At 37.8% G+C, this 23,633-nt stretch overlaps 1 protein-coding gene across 1 annotated transcript in view; it reads left to right on the forward strand.

Moving 5' to 3' along the window:
- The window catches only part of LOC125164074 (cytochrome c oxidase assembly protein COX18, mitochondrial), a 79,472-nt gene that overhangs the window by 33,037 nt on the left and 22,802 nt on the right, over positions 1-23,633 (forward strand). Inside the window, exons 8-10 of the transcript XR_007151633.1 lie at positions 10,412-10,558; positions 12,975-13,144; positions 13,534-13,685. The gene's annotated coding sequence lies outside the window, so the exon portion shown is untranslated. The remainder of the gene's footprint in view (positions 1-10,411; positions 10,559-12,974; positions 13,145-13,533; positions 13,686-23,633) is intronic.

Raw genomic sequence — 23,633 nt, forward strand, 5'->3', positions numbered from 1 at the left:
CTCTTGATTTGGTCTTACTTCCTCCCCCGACTGCATTTAGATATGGGAGCACTTGATTAATTTGCAAGTCTGTGATTAGAGGGAAACTCAACTGCATTTTGAACTGACTTGTAGATAGAGTTCACTGAAATGAGAGTCAGACTTATGATTAATGCCTCTAGGTGGTGCCTGTGACCTGTATTTGGATTCAGTAGCTTATCAGAGACAGGAAGAATACTATAGAGGAGTGTGTGTGTGTGTGTTCCACTTTACAAGCTCTGTAGGGAAATAGTGTTAAAGACCAAAGAGTGAGCTTGGGGACCCTTTGTGGTTACTCAGTTTTTATTTTTCCAATATCCTTTGTTTTTTCCCTCCTGGGAAGGAGAATTCACGAAGTTGACATAAAGAAGGAGGTGAAACCCAAGGAAGAAATTTGGAATTTTTAAAACTTATGACTAACAGTTTATGTTTTTAGGGGTGAAAAAAATGACTCTTTCATGTATATATTGCATCTAATATTTGTCTAATAAGCATATGCAGAAGGCATTCTGTTAGCATGCTACTCTTTTTCTGTGATGTGTCTGTATAGCCAGTCTTTTTCTCTCCCTTTGTTTTAGCCCTCTCTACTGTGCAGCTTGGGAAGGTTGATTTGATCACTCAGGTGTTTTTTCTGAGTTGACCTCCTGTGTGATCTGGAGGTTCTGTTAGTGTTACAGTGTAACTAAGGTGTATGTCCATGTATTAGTCTAGAAAGCAGAGCTGGAAGGACCTTTAGAGATCAGCAAGGAAAGGAGTTTTCAAATTCTCCATTTGTGTGATCAATAACATTTCAAGCACAGATTGCCTAATCATATCTTGGGTTTAGAATAATTAAATAAAACAAACAAATAAAAAGGTCGCATAAGTCTGTAATTAACAGAGCCTGGATTGAATTAACAGAGCCTCTCAACTATTTACAGATTTCACTATCATTCTACCATATCCACTCTTTCAGTGAATTTCAGTGGATTTTCAGTGATTTCATAGACCAAAAATTTGGGGGGTCAGTTTAGGATTGGCAGTGTTTTACTTAGGACATTAAAGCCACCCCTAATATCATGTCACCACTACTTCACAAAAGAAGAGATATTTTAACATCATGTGGGTAAGAAGGATTTAATCTCAGAATTGATGACAGTCTTTCGATTTAATAATACATGTAAAACTCTACATTGTTCATTTCACCAAGGACAAATGAGCTCCTCTTAGTTTATTGGTAATCCATGAGCAGCAGTAGAGAACTATCTAGGACAGTCTCTTCATTTTTTGGATGGAGAAACTGAGACCCAAATAAATTGACTTGTTTAAGGTCATATGTCTTGCAAGTAGCAGAGAAATGAGTTTTCCTTATTAGTTCAATAGTTAGAAAATTGGATGGCCCTCTCCCCATTTTTCTCTTTTTTTTCTGCTGTTGCTGAGTGAAGGACACATACAAAAGAAGAGGCAGTGTATGTCAGGCAGAAAATAGATCCCATAGTGGAATTTTCAATTCTATGTCATAACGGTATTTTTATTTTCTATGAAATCTAACTTGTTTTTTTTTTTCCTTTGTCATCTGTTTCCTTCTTTTCCATGTTTCCCCCCAGATTTACAGAGGTATAATTGAAAAATAGAAGTGCATATATATAAGGTGAACAACATGATGATGTGATAAGCATATACAATGTGAAATGCTTATCACAATCAAGATAATTAACACATCCATCACCTCACATAGATACCATTTTTTGTGTGTGTCGTCCATTTTGTTTCTGAGTCCCGTTTAGAAATATATCAGTACGTATTTAAGAGAAAGGAATAATGTTTACTGAGTACTTGCTCAGTTACAGGGATTTTGCTAGGTGTTTTGCATAATTATTTAATCTTTGCCTGTCTCACAGCAACATCTGAGATCTGGATGAATAACATTAAATGCCAAAATTTCCCACACCATTGATTTTCCTCCTGTTCGGTATTTTCTTTAGAAATACAGAACAGTATCTTCTTGCCATCTGGAATTAATTGTATTATTGCCTATATATCTACACATTCTCCCTCGGTCTTCATTTTACTACAGCTGTGGTCAAAGGAGGGGCTTTTTAGAATTACCAGACAGTGCTGGTGGAGGGAAATAAATCAAGATGAGCTGCATTTGTATGCAAATTAATGAAGGGGAAGGAGAATCAAGTCAATGAATGCCATTTCCTCTTTGGGAATCATTCCCCATGTAGCAAATTGGGTGAAAGTTCCCAAGTAACCAGTCTTCACTAATATGACCACCAGGGGGTGTTCAATACTGTCAGATTCTGGTGGTTCTATCTCCAGCAAAATCACAGCACAAGTTTTCTGTAATTATGTCTTTTCTCTCTGTCCATCCTTTCTGCTTTAGAATGGGACCATGAGGTAAATGTTTTATCTTTACTATTCCTTGACTTTTGGAGCTTTAATAATATTCCATAGAAAATAAGTAGTCCTTTTATGAGATTAGACTATATATTATACATGAAATTTTGAATTTACTAGTTACCTTGACCATTGCTTCTTAGACTTACTAGTTACCTTAACCATTCTAGAACCCTCCATGAAATGATGGAGGATAAACATGCCACTGGAAGGCCCTCTGCCTCTCACCTTTAATTTTCTCATTTTATTTTATTTGGTTCCAGGCCATCCTTTACATCCACATTTAAATTCCTTTCTTCTTAATAAAATATTTTCTGGCTGTTTGATTCTAGAGAACTTTCTTCTAAACTCCTACAGTTCCTAATTCTCCACATAGTCCTGTATTGTCTAACACCACTAGCTTCTGCAGTGTTGCTTTCTTTCCTCTAGAAGGTTAAGAACTCCTGGAGGAAAAGCCCTGCAAAACCTTTTCCTCAGGCCACAACAGTGTAGGAGTGAAACTGTGGTCTCAATGACCGTGGCAAGACATATTTTCAGGCTTCATCCTCACCCACTGTGTGAGAACTCCAGCTCCCCCAGATGTGTCCAAACTAGCTCTACAGGTCTGCCTGAACTTAACTTCACCCGTCGGTCGCTGTCAGGAGGAGCTGGTTCTGGCTCCTCTCTCCTTCAGGGATGCTGTTGCTGGGGCCACCAGAAGCATCTAGAGTCCCTGCTGTTGCATCTGCAGTGCTAACCAGCAAGCTGGCCTCCTCTCCGGTTCCTCCTGCAGAACAAGATTTTAGTGCTTATTGACCTTTATTTACACCCCTTTTTTTTTTTTAATGAACAGCTATCTCTCTTTTTTTCTCCAGTGTACAAAATCCAAGGCCCTTAACAAAAAGTTTTAAATACAGAAATGTTTTTCTCTGTGTTGAGGCATTAGTGTATGTGTACGTGTGTATATGTGTGTGTGTTTACCTAAGACTTTTTGTTTTTATGAAACAGGTATATTACTGTATACTTTAAATAATTTATTTCACAAAAGCCTGTGTCCATAGAGTAAAACAGTCTTTCTATGAAACATTCAAATAACAATGGCTTGGGCACCAACCAGACACAGGAGCAAAAAATTCACGCTTTTCCCTGGGTGTTTTTTTCCAAGTATCTTGAAACTTGCCAAGGTCTCTTATACTCTTACCTCAATTCCATTCCCTAGTTGCTTACCCGCAGCTGCCTTCTGAAACTGAATACAGCCCTGAGGGCCATAGGCTGCATCCCTAAGCCCCAGGAGAATTCTGCTATGAACTCTACTGCACCCAGGCATTTCCTCAATGTGGAGGCACCACTGTCATGGTGTTCCTAATGGCCTACTGCTCCTGGTGAAAATATCTATGGATCCACACTTTGAGGTTTGAAAGAGGATACTTCTCAGCATCATGCTTCATTGAGGTGCCCACAGTAAAAATACATGCCTCAGGCTAAATAATTTTTGATTCACTTATTCATTCATTGACTCACATGTTTTTTTCTTTCATTCAAGAAAAATGTTCAGTGAGCATGAACTCCATGTCAGGGACAGTGCTAAAGAGCTGGATAGACATTGCCCATCTGGTGTCCTGAGAGGACCTGGTGGTGGTGGTGGTAAGAGGCTGTGTTGGAACAAGTTCCAGCAATTAGATACACACCGGTCCTGAAACCCACTTTCCTTTCAATGACTTTGGCCTTAGGTCTCAGTTTGGGTGATCCGTGGCCTAACCTTTCTTATGTGAGTTGCCTTGTGGACAACACCTTATCTTGTTGACATCTGGCTTGGGTTTGGATATCTCCATCCTCTCCCACCCTAGCTCATCAGACATGTTTTTATATCTTTGACTCTCTCAAGAGTATGGCTTTGGGATTCATTTCATTTTTTACCAGGACGCCCTTTTACTTCATACACATTTATAAAAGCAAATGGTTCTACTCTACCAAAAAGATCTGGGCTCTAAATTCAGTTGCTGTGTTGAGAGAGACATAATTCTTTTAATCTACAGAATCTGAGCCCTGATTCAGATGTAATATCTTGTAATAACTGTGTATATAATTTTGAATTCTTTTTCTCCTCCTCTTCTTCCTCCTAACTTAACTTTATATATAATAAATGCTAGCAGATATTATTAAAGATTCTTGAAAACATATTTTAAAACCTGCATAATCACCTATTGTGTGAATGTCCCATAAATGATTTCACCATATGATTGGGGAGTCTGTGTTTTGTTTGTAAATTTTTGCTGTTATATAAAAAATCTTGTGATGAGAAACTTCAGATATAAATCTCAGTCCACACATATTTCTTTAGGGATAACTTCTAAGAGTAGAGTTACTTATTAAACAGGAAACTTTTTTCCATAATTTTTCACCAATTTTTCTTTCTGCCAGCAATGTATGAGAACTATCCCACTGCATCTTTATTAACTTTTAGCATGTATTATTTTGGCATTTTGATAGAGGCATTGTTTTAATTTATATTTTTTGGTTACCACTAAGAATGTACATTTTAATATGTTTGTTGGCTTTTGTATTTCTATTAGTTTTTAATGCTTTTCATGATGATTTATGAGCTTGCTTTATATGGTAAAAATACAATGGCCCTTTGTCATAATTGTGCCAAGAGTTCTTTCTCCATTATGTTGTCTTTTCATTTTGGTTATAGCATTTTTGATATGTATAAACTTAAAATTTTTATATGTCCAAATTTTTTCATATTTTTTGTGATTTCCTGACAAGTATAATTTACATCCAAATATCAGCAAAATATTCACATATTTTTCTATTTAATTGTTTTATTTTAAAGCCATTTTAAAAACATGAAGTTTACTAGATTTTATAGAATAACCTCTTCTTCCTCAAAGATTGATCTAGTGTACCTTACATTCTTTGTTGAATAATTAATTTTCCCTCGTTATGATGTTGACTTTATGATATGTTCTTTTATGAACGATGGTTATTCTGAGTTTGTCAATTTTGTTTTAGTAATCTGCCTGTCTCCCAGTACAACATTGACTTAATTACTATGATTTTGTTTTTAAGTTTATTTATTTATTTAGAGAGAGATAGAAACAGCATGAGTGGGGAGAGGCAGAGAGAGAGAGAGAGAGAGAGAGAGAGAGAGAGAATGAGAGAGAATCCTAAGCAGACTTCACACTGCCAGCCCAGAGCCTGATGTGGGGCTCAAACTCACCAAACCATGAGATAATGACCTGAGCTGAAACCAAGAGTCGGACGCTTAACTGACTGAGCCACCCAGGTGCTCCAGTATGATTTTACAATAAATGCTAATATTTGGTAAAGCAAGACTCCTTTATTATTGCATTAAGAAGTTACTCTGCACTCTTGTCTATTTATAGTTCTAGGCTAAATTTAGAATAATTTTATCCAGTTGGGATTTCTCATTATTCCATTCAAAAAGTGTTTATGGAGTCCTTCACCATGCCAGGCATTCCTTATTCTAGGTGCTGGGGAGTGGAATGCACTTATGTCCAAGATAGACAATCACTGCTGTCGTGGGGTTCATGATCTCTCAGAGGAGACAGACGGTAGACAAATAAGGAATGGCTGTACGGCGCAGAATCAGGTGGCATTGGTGTGACAAACAAAAAAGCAGGGCAACGGCAGAGAATGATGGAGATGGTGTCAGAGAATGTTGTTCAAGAATATTTCTCTGAGGAGGCCATGAGAGAGTGAGTGGAAAAGAGTAGTCACAGGCAGAGGGATCATGGGTTCCTGGTGCCAGAGGAGCGGGAGGAAGGCTTGTGTGATCCGAAGGAATGAGGGGTTATAGGGATGAGGTCAGGAATGGAGTCAAGGACCAGATCATGTGCACCCCTGTAGGGCCTGAAGAATACTTTGGATTTTAGCCAAGTGTTTTGATGAAGATTATGAAACATTTATAACTTACTTTGGGAAAGAGTTGATATATTTTCAGAATTCCATTTTTCCTTTGAAGAAAGTAGTCTCTTACCATGTTTTCGTTTCCTTTTATCCCTCCACCTCCTTCTACTTTACACTTTATAGTAAAAATATGTCATTTTGTTTATGTAGGTTCCTCACATGTTTTTAGGTCATTTCTAGATATTTTATATATGCTTCATGGTACTGTCAGTGGAATATATATTCTATTGTATTTTCTAACATACTTTCTGGTATACAAGAAAATGTGGATATACATTGTATATCTTACACTTGAGTACTAAATTTGAAATTTTTGATTAATTCTTTACCAGTTTTGTGTAAACAGTTTTAATTTCATCTTCCATCATGATGACAGTATGTCCTCTCCATTTACATAGCTCTACCAGATCAAGAGTGATATTGGATAGATATCTTTGCCTATTTATTATTTATGTAAATGACTCTAGATTTATTTTTAATATAAGGTTATTATTTTAGAATATATATTTGCACATTAAATAACTTCCTTCTAGTTCTAGCTCTTAAAAGTTACTTTTTTCCCTGTAAGAATGATTTACTGACTTTCAGATTCCTTGTTAGCATCTTTTGATGATTGTATGGCTTTTGTTCTTTGACTTGTAGATTTAAGGAAAGATTTCTAGAAAAAAAAAAGATTTGTAGATTTCCTAATATTAAACAATTACTGGACTCTTTAAATCAATGCTGTTCAGGGGCGCCTGGGTGGCTCATTTGGCTAAGCATCTGACTTCGGCTCAGGTCATGATCCCACAGTCCATGAATTCAAGCCCCGTCGAGCTCTGTGCTGACAGTTCGGAACCCGGAGCCTGCTTCAGATTCTGTCTCCCTCTCTCTGACCCTCCCCTGTTCATGCTCTGTCTTTCTTTGTCTCAAAAATAAATAAACGTTAAAAAAAATTTAAATCAATGCCGTTCCATTATGGTAGATGTTTGCTCTAGTCTACTGATCAATTTACTTTGTTCTTATTTTATTTGGTCCTTGTCAAATTCACATAAGTAAGACCAATTTATAACTTTTGTATTTTGGACTCACTTTGGTCACCTTTGTTATTTTGGTTATGAAATTAACTGGATCACCTACCAGTAAAAATGGTCCTAAAATCTTTTACTGGATATAATTAGATGATAACCTTCAATTTCTTCAAAGCTTATCGATCTTCTCTTGTTTGATATTTTTCAAGTCAGTTTTGATTCCATATATTTTCCCTCTCAACCTTTTATTTCATTGAGATTTGGGGATTTGTCAGCACAGACTTAGTAATTACTTAATTTCAGGAAAATCTCTTTTCATCGTAAGGCCCTTCTTGTCCCTGTAATTTAGACTTGAGACCATAGAGGCAGGACTGGGGTGATCTGAGAGACTGACATTGGGCTCCACTCATTTGTCCTTATCTCATTATCTATGAACAAATATATTCAGATGGAAGCAAAGGGAGGCAGAAGGAGATGTTTAATTATTGAACATGGATTTCAAAAAGATGCATATTCTGAATACTTTAACAACACAAGGGCTGGTACATGATGTAGACTAGTGTAGATTGATATAGAGGGTTTTGTTGGCAGACACCTAGGTTTAAAACCAGACTCCATCACTGACTAACTGACCTTGGGAAAATTGCTGTGCTTCCCTGTGCTCTAGGTTTTTCATTTGTGAAATGAAGATTAATTCATTTGCTGATTCAACAAATATTTATTATATTTATTGAGAGCCTCCTATGTGTTAGGCACTGCTTTCAGATCTGCAAATGCCTCAGTAAAAAAAGTACTTGATCTTTGAGTGTATCCTACTTGGAGTTCTTGAGCCTCTTAGATATACAGATTAACTTTCCCCACCTTCATTGAGATATAACTGGCACATAACATTGTGTAACTCTAAGGTGTATAATGTGCTGATTTGATGTACTTACATATTGCAATATGATTATCATCACAGTGTTAGCTAACACCCCATCATTTCACATAATTGCCATTTCTTTTTTGTGGTGAGAATATTTAAGATTTACTGTTTTAGCAACTTTCAGGTGTACATCATAGGATTGTTATTGATTAATCACAGTGCTGTACATTAGATCTCCAGAATGTATTTATTTTCTAACTAGAAGTTTGTACCCTTTGATGAGCACCTCCCCATTTTCCCTGTCTCCCAGCCCCTGTTAACTACCATTTTGCTCTCTGTCTCTATAAGCTCAGCTTTATAGATTCCACTATATCATATAATATTTTTCTTTCTGTGTCTGACTTATTTCATTTAGCTAATGTCCTCAGGGACCATCCATGTTGTTATAAATGGAAGGATTTCCTTCTTTCTCATGGCTGACTAATATTTTATTATGTAGAAATATAATATTTATATGTAGATATTTATGTGTATGTAAATATGTATATTTAATACATCTACTTTATCCATTCATCGATCAGTGTTCATTTAGGTTGTTTCTATATCTTGGCTATTGTAAATAATGCTGATATGAACATGGAAGTGCCCATACAACTTCAAGATTCTATTTTCATATCCTTTGGATGTGTACCCAGAAGTGGGATTGCTGGATCATATGGTAGTTCTATTTTTAATTTTTGGGGAACCTCCACACTGTTTTCCGTAGTGATTGTACCAATTTACATTCCCACCAGCAGTACACAAGGATTTTCTTTTCTTCATGTCCTCACCAACAGTTGTTACCTCTAATTTTCTCAAGGATAGCTATTCATTCTAACAGGAATGAGTGATCTCTTACTGTGTTTTTTAATTTTTTTTTAATTTTTATTTATTTTTTATTTTGGGAGAGAGAGAGAAAGGGTCCACAGATCATGGCTTGAGCCAAAATCAAGAGTTGGACACTCAACCAACTGAGCCACCTGGGCACCCCTCAACCTTTTTTTTTTAAATCAAATTTGAAGTTATTGGTCACTATTTCTTCACATTTTTTTTCTGCCCCTTCCTCTCTGTTCTTTCCTCTGTGACTCCTATTGTACATACTTTGGTAGCTTGTAGTTTCCCACAGCTGCCAGAAGCTCTGTTCATTTTCTTCATTCATTTTCCTTTCTGTATAATTTCAATTGACCTGTTTCCACGTTTTCTGATTCTTCTACCAGTTCTGCCATGAAAAAGTAGTTGGGAGTAACTTTGGGGTGGGCACTTCTTCATAACACATATGGAAGTCCTCTTAAATGACATTTGAGTTGAGACTAGGTCATAATAAAATCTGGTTTCCAAAGGTGATGGGTTATTCTCCAACTGAATTGCAGACTCTGCCTCCATGGGTTGGAGAAGGGGGGTTGATCCTTCCCTGGGCATCTCCACACACCAGTGCACTTGACGGGAATTTCTGTGTTCCTACTTTAGCTCTCCAGATATGCTATACAGACAAGTGTTCTAGTTCTAAGAACTTTATTTTTTAATAACTCGTTGCCAATTGTTCTAAAACCCCTTCCATTTGCAAAGGAACTTTTATGATTTAGGCAGACATGAATTTTTCATAGAGAAGTAGGAGGACTTAATTATAGTTTCAACACACATTGGCATGCTTGGAAGTATCCAAAAGGAAGTCAAAGAATTTTGAGAATTTAAGCCAAGATACTTATTTCATCTTAATAATGTTGTGGCTTGATGTTATTTTACCTAGTAAATATTCCCATAAGTATCAGATAATTGGGCTTTATTCTATGGCCTGAAGGCCAATATTCTTGGTGCAACCAACTGAAAGACTGAATTCCAAAAATGGAATTTCTCCATGGAAAATATGTTGTTTCCAGCCCTTGGTATTCACACCTAAGGCGTGTTGGCAGCTGTTCTTTGGCCAGCGGAAACAGGCATGGTGGTACATAAAGGCAGTTTCTATGGAAACCTGAACCCAAATGATACTGGGGCTATGAAGATCAAAGGCAACACCCTGAATTGTTTGGAGAGCCCAATGAAGGTTTCAGAACTTTATCGTTCTCCACAGAAAACACTACAGCCAAGAATTTGAAATGCTTTCTTCTCCAGGTACATTAGAACTATGTGCATAAAATAGAAATTTGTAGTTTGCTCATGAATTTATCTGTTCTAATTATTTTACCAGCTATTTTACAACATCCTTCTCTGCCATAAAGAGAATTGTCATCTTCCATTAATGCTGTGATGAATACGGAAATGTCGATACCACTTCAAGATCCTATTTTCATTTCCTTTGGATGTATACCCAGAAGTGGAATTGCTGGATCATATGGTAGTTCTATTTTTAATTTTCTGAGGAACCTCCACACTGTTTTCCATAGTGATTGTACCAATTTACATTCCCACCAGCAGTACACAGGGGTTTTCTTTTTTTCACATCCTCACCAACAGTTGTTACCTCTTATTTTCTCGAGCATAGCCATTCTAACAGGAATGAGGTGATTTTTTACTGTGGTTTTTAAATTTGTTTATTTTAATAAATAAATAAAGCAATAAGACACACAAAATATGCTGAGCCTATAAATTTGGTGGCAGAGATTGATTTATTTTCATAAACCATGGATAATCTATTCAGTGTGTTATTTTTCCCCACACACTCTTCTTCCTATATACAAACACCCATGTTGCCAGATGCACACACAGCTAAACCACAGTTCTACCTGTAAAGAACATTTTGACCTACAGTAGTATTTTCTCACATTAAGTGTCATCCTTGCACTGATTCTTTGTTTAGTATATCGATACAAATCCCATTATTACAACCTTAGCAGAAATTAAAGTGGAAGAAAATATATTCCCATGAACGTGTCTTCCCAAGAGTGCATTTTGTTTTTATTTTGTGGAGCTTGATTTGGACTCGTTTCTTCTGACAAGCTCCCATTTTATTAAAGTCCTGGTGAATGACAAAGGAGCATTTTCTTCCTGACTAGTGCAGATTGTCAAGATAAAATCTCTGAACATACTACATTTGTTTGTGGGGATTTGAATCCTTGGTTTCAAGGGCCATTTTAGAGTCAAGTGGATATGTTAAGGTTAGTTGAAGTAATCAAAAGCATCATATTCACCATGAAGTAATGAAATGAAGACTGGCTATGTTTATGCCAAGATTTATGATTAATTTGTGCACATGAAATATGGAGGGAGGGAATGGTATAATTTGAAGAAGCTCTCTATGAAATACTTATTAAACCTTACAAGGCCTTTACTTCTCATAGACATCCAGAACCAAGTAATCAAGCTACCTAGACCGTATTTATTAGAGTCTAGTTTTCTTAACATTCCTGAAGGGAGAAGTTGCTCTTTCCCACCTTACAGGAGCACTCCATCTCTGCTTCTCCTCTCTGAGACACAGAGTACCAGCCACACTTCCAAGCTGGTTCTACATTTTTTCTTTACTTTTCACTCCTGCTTTCATCCCTCACCTATGAGGGGCACACTTGCCAGAATCTCCTCTCATCATACCTCTACTTTTTCCTTTCCCCGCCACAAACAAAGGACTTTTGACTCAGAATTGTGATAAACCTCAATCTGGAATTTTCACTTTTCTTCTTGCAAAGCATTATGTTTTAATAGTGAGCTATAATATAACTAAGGTTTAAATCAAACTGGCAAATTGGCTGTTTGCCATTTAATACACAGACTCATAGGATGAAAAGATATAGAAGGGAACTTGGAGAGTATTTATCAGTATTTTGCCATCATTTTTCACTAGAGGACTTCTGCAGAGGAAAAAGAGCCAATTCAGCAGATGTCTGGAGGCACAGAGAAAGTTCCAGTCAGAATGAATATAATATATAATGTCTTTGAAGTTCACTATTTTAGCTTTAAAATTTTCTGCAACTTTGAAGTTGATACTAAATTATACCTTTACTTGTTTTCTAATAAAAGTAGTTCTAGAATTACTTACCATTAAGTATAGTGGTCCCTATTTTTCCTTCACCTTTGTGTAGCATCTAGCACATATCTTTATACCTTGAGGAGATTGTAAACCCCAATGCAAAAAATACAGACTGGACAATTATATCCTATGGTAGGTGAGTAAACTGAGACCTAGAAATGTAGAAATTTGCTTAAGATCACCATGGTAGAATCAACATGAGAATTCAAGTCTAATGGCTTTCAGCCCAGTGAGCTTCTCATCAAACTCAGACATATGTTTCAACCTGATATCTTTTCCACATGTGTTCCTGGAAACTAAGGTTTCTGTAAGTCAGGAACATCTTTGGAACCTGACTGGCCTCACTTAACCTGGTTTTCATGCCGTATAAGGATACCTGAAAAACCACTGTAAGAGTAATTGTGTGTCTATATATGCCTCTTTCAGTAGCTTTGCTCACAAGGGGAGACGTGAGGGTGTGTGTGTGTGTGTGTGTGTCTGTGTGTGTGTGTGACAGCAGGTGAAGTAGGGAAATGGTGAGTGGTGGTGGTGGTGGGTAGCATTCAACAGATTATTTTTTTCCCCATTTTCTGAAACCACTACTTTTTCCTGAAACCCATTAGTCTGGTTTTGGCTTTAAGTTGCTGAAGGAAAGCATTATTCAGGGAGTACTGCAGGGGCTGATTCTTATGGAACTCATGAGAGTTAGATTTGGCTGATGTCAAAATTTTCATCAGATTTTGAATTTTCAGAGACATTTTGTACTCTGCTTATGAGATTGATATAAATAGTTTTGTCCTCTGTCTCCCAGATAAAAGCATGGATAAAAAGAAGAATTTCATTTGTTCCACATGGAAGTTACAGAATATATTTGAATGATTGGATGGATGGATCTTTGTGGATAATCATTAATCAAATTTACATAACCATTTTCATGAATAAGGGAAAATTTGCTATTCTAAGCTAAGTTGACAAAAAGAGGTAATACTATGTCCCTTAAAAAATATAATACAAGTGAAATGTACACACTCTAACCAACCAGGTAGAAATAAGGAAAAATCCTTATTGCTTCCTTTCATAGGCGAGCTTAGAGAATTCTGACTTTTCTCTTTGGTCAGGTGAACTATTCATAGGTATTATGTGAATGCCTTTACCAAATAATCCTGGATTTCTCAGGATACCTATTTCAGTGCCAGCCACTCAGATAGAAGTTGGGAATATAAAAATAGCTAAGGTCAGTTGTGCCTCAAGTTTCTTACAGTCCATTGGAAAGACAAGTACATGAATAACTAACCATAGTATAACACAACAAACTTTTATGCTGGTGGTACAAATGAGAAGAGAGATTCTGTTAATTGTTGTTACTGCAGGGGGCTACAGAGGGTTTCACTGAGAAGATAAGTTGTAATGCAAGGATGTATTAACTTGGAAGTGGAAAAGTGGAAGGAGAAAAGCGATGGCAAGGCGATGCTTGGAAATGGGAGAGTGCCATGATCTGTTGAGGAAATGGCAAAGAAAAAAGGTAAGTGCAGGTTCGACCAAGAAGGGCACTTGTGGCATGCCAGCATGAACCTGGGAGCTAGCCAAGGTTTTAAACCGAGAAATCATTGATTGGGTTTGGGCTCTTTAAAAAGATATCTCTGACAAGAGCTTGTAGAATCAATTGGGTGGTGGGTGGTGTGAGAAGATTAGAGAGAGGGGGACCAGTGTTATCTAATTCTGTAGCCCCTTTTTTTTTTCATACAAACTCAAAAGTTGCTAAAAATAAAAGAAGGTTTTAGAAAAGCTGATTTTATCTCTGATAGGTGAGGTGACAATAAATAGAGATAAAATGAAGTTGCATGCAATGAGAAGGGGAAGTGCAGGTGCAGGAATTGTGTGAGGAAAGACTAAAAAATCTCTTTAAAACAAGACATTCAGAAACAGTGATTTGTCCAAGGTTGTAGGGATGTTGGAAGCCATCACAAAATGATCCTTTAGCCAACTAGAGAAGAGTGAAAGAGCAGTGAGAAGACATATCCGTATTGTGTATTTATTCCATATGATGTAATGTTAAATGAAAAAAGATATAATTTTTTTTTTAAGTAAACATACTCTCTGCCCTCACATAATCACAGCCTCCCACAGTACCAGCATCCCACATTAGAGTGGTACATTTCTTGCAGTTGACGAACCTACACTGACACGTTATTGTCCCTCAAAGCTTTGTAGTCCACATTAGGGTTCCCTTTTGGTGTGTTGCACATTCTGTGGATTTTGACAAATGTACAATGACATGTATCTACTATTATAGTTTATTACAGAATAGTTTCACTGCCCTAAAAATCTTTTGTGCTTTTTAACACTTTTATATAATAATCATAACATTTTAAAGACATATATATATGTATGAAAGATTGGAATTAAATTGAGCAGCATGTTTTAAGAGTGCTGATTCAGATTTCCTGCTCACTTATAGATTCATGTTTCTTGCTTGGCCACAGGACATACTAATGTCCTTTCCTACGATCTGGCCATTTACTAGATCACTCTAGGCCCATTGGGCATGTTTTATCATTAGGCCTAAATAACAGCAAAACAGGATTACTCGTGACAGGAGACAGTTCCAGTTTTTCATGAATGTTTACAATTCATTAAAATATGTGGGGGAAGAGGCTTCATTTAATCCAAGAGCAGTGAAATAAACATGTTAAGAACATCTAAATAATTTCAACATATTCATTTTTATGTTGGGGGAGGGCAGTCATTTAGAGTCCCAGACTCTGATATCTCCCATACTCTCAGACCCTATAGCAGCAGTGAGAAGGTGTTAAAATCCAGCACACCTGTTCTCTGCCAAGCAGTTATGGTAGTGATAGGGTGGTATTGGGGCATGGGTTGTATATGTGAAGAATCAGGTTCTGTGACTTTAAAAAAGTACAGTTACCTACATGGCAGGGAAAAAAAATTGAAACATTTAAAGAGAAAAACTGGTGCAGGGAAAAAACATTCTAGGAAAAAACACCTAATAATCTAAATAAACTAGATGACTCTCATCATCTTTTGTTCCTTTTAATTCTGGGAGTATCCTGGTTGGAGCAAACGAATAAAAATAAGAAATAAAATATTGTTCAGTTATGAATGGGACAAAAAGGGATTTCCATAGTATTCTTTAAATGGCAACGATAACTTTTTCTGAAGATAGATGGATACTTGTAAGGTTACAGCTGGGATAGATCATGTTCAGGGATAGTTTTGGAAAATAAAAAGCTGATATTTTAAATAAATACAAAATTGGAAGATTAAAAAAGGAAATGATTGGTTGTGTTTTGCTGCAAGAAAGAATAATTCTAAGAATGCTTTTTCTTTTGTCTATCTGCCATCTACTTCCTATGAATTAAATATATGAATGTCTTCTTCAGAATATTGGGATGCCACCTTTTAGAATAATTTCCATTTTTTGGTAAAGGTGTTTAAATAAAGACATGTTTGGGCTATGCTTGAGAAGGCAGGAAACATTTGGCTGTATTGAAATTTATATCCAGCTATAAATCCAGTATCTTTACCTCTTGATTTTTAAAGGCAGTGGTGAAAGGGAGCACAGCATGTGGTGAATTATGAATGAAGACATGAAAGGATTTCTTGGTCTGATGTGAAGCCAGTTCCTCCCCCACCACACTCTGTTTCTGGAGTTGTCTTGAGTCCATTATAAATATGACTCTAGTGAACCATACAAATATCTCCTTTGGAGTGTTATGCACAGTGTTAATATGTAGTCTATCCCTGAGATGCTTTTGTGCAAATAAGAAGTGCTACTTAATAAAAATCAGTGTGTGCAAGGGTACAAACTAAATATCAAACCTTCAAAGCGTCTTCATGACAGAGATTACCAATTCTGACTCTAATTCATTATTTATATAGCAAAAGCATGTGGGAGTATGTGTGAGCAGCAGTAGAGGAGTGGGGAGAATCTTCCTGTTCACATCAAAGGTGTTAGGATACCAGGGACTGTTATCAGGATTCCTTTTTGAAAAGGAGTCTCCAAGACTTTGGGGGAAAGCTAGCTAACTAACTCTCCAACTAACTAACAGCAGTGAAGGGATTCGCTGAACCGGACACTTGTGCTGTGAGTACCCTTCTAAATATATGTTATACTTAACAAAGTTTACATTAAAAAATAGTGGTGAGTGCTTTGGGATTAACAGGCACCTAGGCCACTTGGATTAAGGCACTTAATTGAGAAAGACAATTATTGACTGCTAGTGTCTGGTGAAAATAGGTAGGCAACTCAGGTGGAGATAGCTGACAACTGGTCCTAAAGCTTGGGATCTGGTTTGCTACTGGGGAGAAATGGTTTTGAGAACATCACTTATAAATATTCTCCAACACTGCTCTGTGTGAATGTGTCCCACATAACACCAGGAAGGGGACTGTAAACATTGAAATAGCAATTAACTCTTTAGTTGCCAAACAAATACTTTTATGTGTGGGGATGGTTCCTTGTGTGCTGGAAAGAGAAATTTATCAAAGGTGAGATATCAGAATTAGTTAAAAAGTGGGCCAGCAATAGTAGAAGCATGGCTGCCAGGAGAAGAGAATGGAAGTGACAGCAGCAAACACAGAGGATATAATCCAAGGAGAAAATGATCCCTGCAGGACTCAGTGAGACAGAGAAGCTTTCAGGATTTGAAAGAATAATTCAGAGCTCAATATTCAAATGCCACTAGGATTCTTACTACACACTTGATTGTCCCTGTAACTTCCTCCTCCTCAGAACAGCCCTTCTACGAGTGACCTGGGAAAACAGGGATTATATTCCAGTTGCCATTTTGATTGTCATCAAATCTTGGTTGTTTCCTGATTGGAATGATTTCAGAAAATAAGGTTTATATTTTAAATTAAAATAGCCAGAGTGGGTGGGGTGGACTTTATTTAAAATATGTACATGTTTAATAAATATATTTATAATTTAATGTATTTATTTAGGGTATTGTGCTAAGTGTTGAGTGGAGTACCAAGAAGTTAAGACCCAGTCTTCTCTCGCAAGAAATCTAGTGAAAGAACTGATAAGTAGTCATCTGTTTCCAGATTTTCACATCTAGGATTGGGTGGTGGTTCGTGTGGTAAAGTATTCAAGATAGACTAACTGGTGTAAAAACAAAACAAAACAATTCCCAGATTGAGCTACTTACATGTCATATTTTATTGCAGGTCAGTGGAGGTGAAAGGATCATTTACACTCTTTCTATTCCATGCCTCTTACATCACAAAGGGCCTTGGAGTCTTCTATGGGATCCTCTGCATCTGAGCTTCCGTTAGGGTCAGGCCTGGAAGATTTTTATACAGTCTAAGCCTGAATGTCACTTCACTTCATTCTAATGGCCTCACGACCCACTGATTACAAGGAGGTCTGAGAAATGCCGTCTTTCTGTATTCCCAGAGGGAAACAAAGTGGGTCTAGATGGCATACAACATAGTCTTGTGCCATCAGAAGGGATCTCTCAGGCTTATTTTTTCTAATTTCTGAGAGTTTGAATTGGATTTGCTCTTCAGCCATTAAATTTCCCACCTTTTAATAGGAAATAGAAGCAGGGAAGACAACACTTATCAAATATCTACTGTACATATACATGAAATCAATTAGCCCTTAACCAATCTATTGAGATGGGTATGGTTCTGGGTTACATATGAAGTTGCTGAGGCTGGGAGAGGGTAGGCAGCTTGTTCAAGGACACTAGCTAGAGATCAGTGGAAGAAGTGTTTAGATCTGCATGTCTGTTTCCAAGGCATTTATTCTTCTATTATCTCTGAAGTAGGAAGTTTAGCTAAGGAACAAATACTTGCTGAATTAATTAAAAAGATAAAAGAATTAAGTTACAAAAAAAGGCAAAAGTAAGCAATGAAGAAAAAATTGTAAGAAACATTTATGGGGTTTAATAATTTTTTTTTAAAGTAAATGTATGCTTAGAATTATAAGAAAAAGGTGCTCAGCACTTAGCTGTTGTCCCACCCTTCAACTAAACCTAAGGAGCAGTGACTGGTTTGTTCTTTCTTTCTTTCTTTCTTTCTTTCTTTCTTTCTTTCCCTCTTTCTTTCCTTGTTTCTTTCTTTATTTCTTTTCTTTTTTTTTACCATTCATTCAGCAACTATTTAATGGAAGCTTAGCATGTATGCATCATGAGGATCAGGGATGAAGAAGACAAACATAATTCTTTCTTTCACAAAGCAAGCATACACACACATAAGCCTTAAACACCACTCTCATGTAGCTTTTGTTGGGTTTAGGCAGCCCTTTCTCTTTAGGTGCTGCACTTGAAATCTGCTGATCAATATCTTTCTTCTTTCAAAGCAGAGGGGAGACGTCCTTCTTAGAAAGTAGTGTTTTGAGAATTCTCTCTGTGGGGAAGCACAGTAATAAGAGACTTGTTCTGTATTCCTGAATGCTTCCAAACAGCAGTCTGCTTTTCTAGAAATTGTTGGATGGCTTCTCCCAGGCACAGGGGGGAGCTCAACATTTAAGAATCCTACCCCAAAGCGTCTTTGGAATGGAGTGGTTAAATTGGTTCTTGAAGGTTGAAATGTATCTTTTCAGCTCAGCAAAATCAGCTTCCTTCATGCTTGTATTCTTCCTTTTCAACCAAATGCTGTGATTTTGTACTTGCCAAATTGATCTGTGGCAGAAAGGAGACTCCCAGAAGCTGGAGATAAAGAGGAGGAAATGTCAGGTGCTAGCCAGATTTTTTTCATTAACTCTGCAGCCGGGGAGTCCCTGAGTAAAAACCATACAAGTTAAACTCAGCATTATAGAAGAATTGTCATTATTTGTTTTAAAGCTAAGATTCTAATTATAATTTTAATACATATTGACATACTAAAATAATCTATAGTACAATTCATTTTTAAATCAGGTTATATTTAATGTGTTCAGTAGCTGATATAGATGATCCTTCTAGATACAGACTCTCTTCCTGAAGTTTTCTAAAATGTCAGTTTGGAAAAGCACTTTCTTGTATTGAAATATTAATCAGATATATTTAAATTCTCTGTCACTTTCAAAAATTATTAAATCCCAGCAGTGTTTCTTGATTTTTTCCCAGAAATACTCACTTTGTCTTGTTGTATCGTTAAATTATTGTTTCTTTTTCAATCATTCAACAAATAATCACTCAGCATCTCCTGTGTAGCAGTTCTGTACTAGGTGCTTTGGAACCATCTATGAGCCAACTGGTAAAAGTTCTTGCCCTTTACCTGAGTTCTAGCAGAAGGAGATAGACAATAAACAATAAGTGTATTAGGTAGATGATGTCATTCACTTATTTGGGCATAAGCCTCCTTCATTGAAAAGGTGACTTTAGAACTAAGACTTGAAGGAGATGAGGAAGTATCCCAGAGGAAACCTCGAGGGAGAGACTTCCAGACAGCAAGAGCACTCATTGCAAAGGCCCTGAGGCAGGAGTATGCTTGGCATACTTGAGGAACAGTGAGGAGTTGAGTGCCCAGAGCAGAGAGAGCCAGGGGAGAGGAGTTCAGAGTGGTACTGTGGGCCAGATGGAGGGTGGGGTGGGTGTAGGCTATTGTAAAGACCTGGGCTTTTGTGCTGAAGGGGATGAGGACTCATTGCAAGTTGTTTGTTTTTTTTTGTTTTTTTTTTTTAATTTTTTTTTCAACGTTTTTATTTATTTTTGGGACAGAGAGAGACAGAGCATGAACGGGGGAGGGGCAGAGAGAGAGGGAGACACAGAATCGGAAACAGGCTCCAGGCTCTGAGCCATCAGCCCAGAGCCCGATGCGGGGCTCGAACTCACGGACCGCGAGATCGTGACCTGGCTGAAGTCGGACACTTAACCGACTGCGCCACCCAGGCGCCCCTCATTGCAAGTTTTTGACCATAGTAGGAACATGATCTTTCCCTATTTTCTTCTGTTCTTATACTTATTTGCTTTTGGGCATTTTTGTAATGTTTATAATAGCATTATTAGTAGGCTCTAGTCATGAGTATATTCAAATTTTTATCTGGTATGTTGCCTACAAAATGCAAAATCAGATACTGCAACAGCTTAGTTATATAAGCAAACAATACTCTATTTGTGGATTCTAAGTGGCCAGGGGATTTCTGTATTCTGATTGGTTGACTTTGTGACTCCGTCAGTCCAAATATCATCCCTGATGCAACTTTTTAGAGTGCAGATTTTAGTAACCAATCTTACAGTGAAGCAATGTTTGCATATTTTATAACTTATTAGATTCTATTTTTTTCTAGATGGATCTCTGAACATTTACATTTTAATAAACTTCCCCCAGAAGAATACATTCTTCCTGCACACAGTGGCTCCCTTACATGTTTGAAAATATGAGCAAGCTTATACTTTGTATTTTATGCCCACTTCCCTTCTGTGAATGAAGTATGTGACTTCACATTCTGTATTTTCCAGTTAGGTTCAGAGGGTGTTTTTGGACCTTGCCTCAGGCCCACAGACTAGAGAGGCTGTGGCCTGGTTCACCTCATGGTAATGGCTAGTAGTAGTGTGTGTGGATGGATGTACTCCTGACCTGGAGCCCTGGGCCCATCTAAGGAGAGAAGTGTTATTTAATATAATTTTGTTTGCATATAAAGAGCCAAATGATTAGAGTATTGAATTAGTTGTTAGATATTTCTACTAATGGAAGCAATTTTATTTTGGCAGCTGGTGAGGTAAAGGGGTATAGGGGAGGAAAAAGTTTTTCCCTATCCTCTTAGGATAACTGGCTGAGTCTGAAAAGTAAACTGATACAGACAGATTAATAGGAAAAATGCATACACATTTATTAACTTTTTACATGTATATGGAAGCCTTCACAAGAGGCTGAGGCCTGGAAGAAACCATGAAAGCAGGAGGCTTTTATACCTTTGAGACAAAGAAGCAATAAATTGGTGAAGGATTGGGGCACCTGGGTGGCTCAGTCAGTTGAGCGTCAACTTCGGCTCAGGTCATGATCTCACGCTCATGCGTTTGAGCCTTGCATTGGGCTTTGTGATGACAGCTCAGAGCCTGGAGCCTGCTTCGGATTCTGTGTCTCCCTCTCTCTCTGCCCTCCCCCACTCATATTCTATCTCAAAAATGAATAAACATTAAAAAAAAATTTTTTTAATTAGTGAAGGATTGACAAGGCAAAGGAGTTTGGGCTTAGGGTAGTGGTACTGGGGCTAGTAGGTCTTATCTTCCTTAAGTAGGGTTAATTTAATAAGATTTGTTTGCAGATTCCTCTGGTGCTATCTATGAGCTAATGAGAGTTTGTCTTTAGTAAAATAATTTATTTTCTGCCTTTATGTAGAAAACAGGGAGTTTTTTCCCTAGGTTTACTGCTTAATTGCCTTTTATTCAAATTGCCTTTAATTAAAGCAGCATATTTTAAGGTGGCATATTCTGGTTACCTTTGGTAGGTTGCTGACAATCTCTGTAAACACCTAAGAAAAAGGGTAAGAGAAGCCCCAGTCTACCCATCTGCAGGCCTTAGGCCAGAGGCAGGGAAGGAATCCTTGAATCTTCCATATGGTTCAAGCCCCTCACCAGGAGTAGGGGCTCCATCAAGGCTCAAAGGTAGTGAGATGATTCAAACTCCTTAGCCTTGTCCTTTATGCAGAGAGAAAGTAAGGGTTCTGAGAAAGAGCATGGGAGGGACACTTAACCCAGATTTACAAAGCAAGGGGCAGATAAGGCTTTCCAGATGAAGTGAAATTGGAATTGAGGCCCAGCAGGGTAAATAGAAGTTAGCAAATCATGAGAAGACAGAAGAGGAGGAGAGGGAAGAGGAGGAGGAGGAGAGGACGATCTCAAACAACAAGAAGAGAGCTTAAAGAGTGGGGTTGGGAGTTGAGTAGTGGGTCAGGGAAGAATGAAGACTCATTAGAGGAACTACAAGGATTTTGGCATGGTTGAGTCATAGAATGCATTTGGGAAGAAGAGAAGAAGCTAGAGAGTTAGGCAGAAGCCATAGAGGTAGGGTCTTAAAGGCCATGGTGAGTTTCTAGTTTATTATAAAAATATCAGGGAACCTTGCTGGGGTTTTAAGCAGTGGAATGATATGTTTATGTTTGCATTTGAGAAAGGCCATCCTGATAATAGAATAGATTAGAAAGAAACAAGAGTGTGGGGGGAGGGAGGGGATGGGGAGAGAAGGGACCATTGTCATTAATTCAAGTGAAAGAAGATGCTGATGGCTAGAGCTACTCGGATGGCAATGGTTATGAAGAAAAACAGATGTGTCTGAGAAAGAGTTATGTAGTAGCTTTCATTGACAGGACTTGTGACAGACTGGTGTTGGAAGCTAATGATACCATTTAACATAATGGGAGGGAATAGGGGGATTGAAATAAAGATCACAGAGAAGATCCTCTTTGTAGGTTAATATGGAACACACACTGTTCACATCACATCTGGGTTTGGCAACCCTATAAAACCACTGCCCAACTTGGTCTTCATGATGACCACATTCATAGAAGCAGCATGTCTAATAGACAGCTACCCTCTCTTCTTGTCTTCCTCCTCTGCCTTTTACCTGATAACCCTCTAAATTTTTGTCCCAACTCTCATCACTTTAAAAGGAACAGCCCTGGAATGCCAATCTCATGGTGGGGTTGAGTTTCAGCAGGAGACTTGACCTGTAGCCTCTGGCAGCACCTTGCTTTGGCTCTTGGATAAGAACCCTAGACAAGAATGTGCTGTAGTTTATTTGGGCATCACCTGATTTTTGAATTAGCCAAGGAACGCCATTGCCTCAGCAATTTGCAGAGAAAAGCAGATTGTTACTAACTTGTCACCATTCAACCCCTAAATCTGCCAAACTTGCCTTGATCTGGACTAGATGTGATTCCATCCCTTAGGCTAATTTTGGGGACAAGAGCCCTGGGGTGGTGGGGAAGAGAAAGTTGTATGGAAGTTTGAGGGGCAAGTCCTATCAGATAATCTCTCTAGAGATGATGTTCTTCTCTGAAGAAGATTTTTCTTCTATTTTAACACATACTCTCCATCTCCTCTAATTGTAAAGTCATGCAATCCACAGATGTTGGCTTGGCAAGTGTGTCCACGCAGTCAGAAAAGCGAAGCAGCAGAAGGTTCAGTGTGCCAGGTACCAGGGCATGAGTTTTCAAGGAAGCGGTACCTTCCCAGTGCAATGGTCAATAGTCAAAACATTTTACCCCCCTCCTCCTTTTTTCTTTGGAGGGTTAGAGAAGGGCTGGGGGTGGGGGGGAAGTTGGGTTGGACTGGGGAAGAACCACAAAGGTGTTTTTCTGTAGAACAGATGAGGTCTCTGTACCGTATCTTGTGTTTAGTTTGTTTTTTATGGGTCCACAATTGAAATACACAAAAGCTAGGTGCCAAAAGGATTGAAAAGTCATTTGGAATAAGGATAGGAGCTGAACATGACCTCATGGGAAGAATGTCGCTCAGTGGAGACAAGTGGGAAACTTACATAGATGTGGGGGGCTGACACATTGTTCGCTTTCCAGAGA

This window comes from Prionailurus viverrinus, chromosome B1 (assembly GCF_022837055.1).
Source record: "Prionailurus viverrinus isolate Anna chromosome B1, UM_Priviv_1.0, whole genome shotgun sequence".
Lineage (NCBI taxonomy): Eukaryota > Metazoa > Chordata > Mammalia > Carnivora > Felidae > Prionailurus > Prionailurus viverrinus.